The sequence below is a fragment of the Sinocyclocheilus rhinocerous genome, unplaced genomic scaffold (assembly GCF_001515625.1).
Source record: "Sinocyclocheilus rhinocerous isolate Xijiao unplaced genomic scaffold, SAMN03320098_v1.1 scaffold1093, whole genome shotgun sequence".
NCBI lineage: Eukaryota > Metazoa > Chordata > Actinopteri > Cypriniformes > Cyprinidae > Sinocyclocheilus > Sinocyclocheilus rhinocerous.
The window spans coordinates 366,997-369,069 of record NW_015626381.1 but is presented as its reverse complement, the minus strand read 5'-3'; positions in this window follow the sequence as shown (position 1 = coordinate 369,069).

The following is a 2,073-nucleotide window of genomic DNA, read 5'->3' as shown; positions in this document are numbered from 1 at the left end:
AAACTAAATGGTTAAATATCAGATTGTATGCTATTTTGCGGTACAATACTGTAATGTTTATGGTTTTTGCTAGTGAAAGCTACCATATAATTCACATTTTACAGTTTAAAAGAAACATCAGACTTTATGTAATTTTACTGTAAAATAACGTAAATGATATGGATTTTAGAAGTAAAAATAATTATATTTTACAGTGAAAAACAAAAGGACTTATTTTGTTTTTATATAGTTAAAACTATGAATTACCATATAATTTACAGTACAGACATCAGATTACATTAATTTTTCTGTAAAATTGTATGGTTTTTGGAAGTAAAATTAAAATTAAGTATAATTTACAGTAAAAACAGTAGGTTTCCTTATTATATGCAATGAAAAACTAAATGGTTAAATATCAGATTGTATGCTATTTTGCGGTACAATACTGTAATGTTTATGGTTTTTGCTAGTGAAAGCTACCATATAATTCACATTTTACAGTTTAAAAGAAACATCAGACTTTATGTAATTTTTCTGTAAAATACTAGAAAGTTTATGGTTTTTGGAAGTAAAAAAAAAAACTATGAATTACCATATAATTTACAGAGATTAAATAAAATGTCAGATTATATGTAATTTTACTGTAAAATAACGTAAATGATATGGATTTTAGAAGTAAAAATAATTATATTTTACAGTGAAAAACAAAAGGACATGTCAAATATGATATTTTATTTTATTTTTGTTTCTTCTTATTTGTGTTATGACTTTCATTAGGGTGTTTCTAACATTTAATATCATTTAGTTCATGTTTAGTGCATTATTTTAGCTTTACAGGTGTTTTGATGCATGTAGAGCATCTATAGCATCTATATACAAATACTGGCTTTATTTTATGGACAGCCAGCTTACAATGACCTTCAGATTCATCGTGTGGTTTCTGTTTTACCATCTTCATTATTTTGGTGCATCTGCAGGTACAAAGCAGATTTGGGTAGTTCAAGTAGCTTGGTATATTAACATTATATCACAATAAAATACTGTTATAAGTTATAAAACAACATGCCATCCTCTAATACCTGAAACAGTGTCACTGTACTTCTACTGTGAATTTCAGGATATTTTTCCTGTGTGTTTGAGAGGTTTGCAGCATAATAATGACGTCAAACATTTGGTTTCCTCTGATATCATTCAGAATCTCTTACTGTAATGTGCATATGTTCACCTCCAGCTGTCATAGAGGACCAGACCGAATGACTTCATCCGCTGAGAGAGAGAGGACAAGTGTCACGATCCATCACAGCCCCTCTTACATGTGTGTCATAACAATTACATGAGTGTGTGTTAGTCGAGGAATCACTGAGGAAATCATGCTTGACGGCATCAGACAACTGCAAACATCAACCACACACACACACACACACACACACACAAGCATATTCACAACAAGTACACACAGGGCTCTAAGCATTTATCTAAATGTGTGTGTGTGTGTGTGTGTGTGTGTACTTGTTTATGCTACACTGAGGGGACCAAATGCCCCACAAAAATAGTAAAACATGAAATTGTAGACATTGTGGGAACTGGCCTGCGGTAAAAAAAATTATAAAAAATAGTAAATTATGTTTATCTGAAAGTGTAACAATGCAAACAGGTTTTCTGTAAGAGGTAGGTTTAGGGTTGGGTTAGAGGATAGAAAATATTGTTTGGTCAGTATAAAAGAAATAGAAGTTTATGGAAAGCACAATTCACTCACAGAAACAAACGTGTGCGCATGTGTGTGTGTGTGTGTGTGTGTGACAACAACAAAACTACTACATGAGCTACAAGACGATGAAAAGGCCATCATCTACATGTAGCCTCACAGTGGAGATTATAAAACACTGTTTTCAGCTTTTGCCAGCCATTAGTTCTTCTTCTGATGCAGAACAACTAAAACATGAAAACAGCAGAGCAGCAAAGTGCAGCTGAAATGAACCGATCCTCAGAAACACTGAGACCCACGTCACGTTTAACATGCAGAGAAACACACACACACACACACACACACACACATACACTCACACACACACACACACACACACACACTCACAC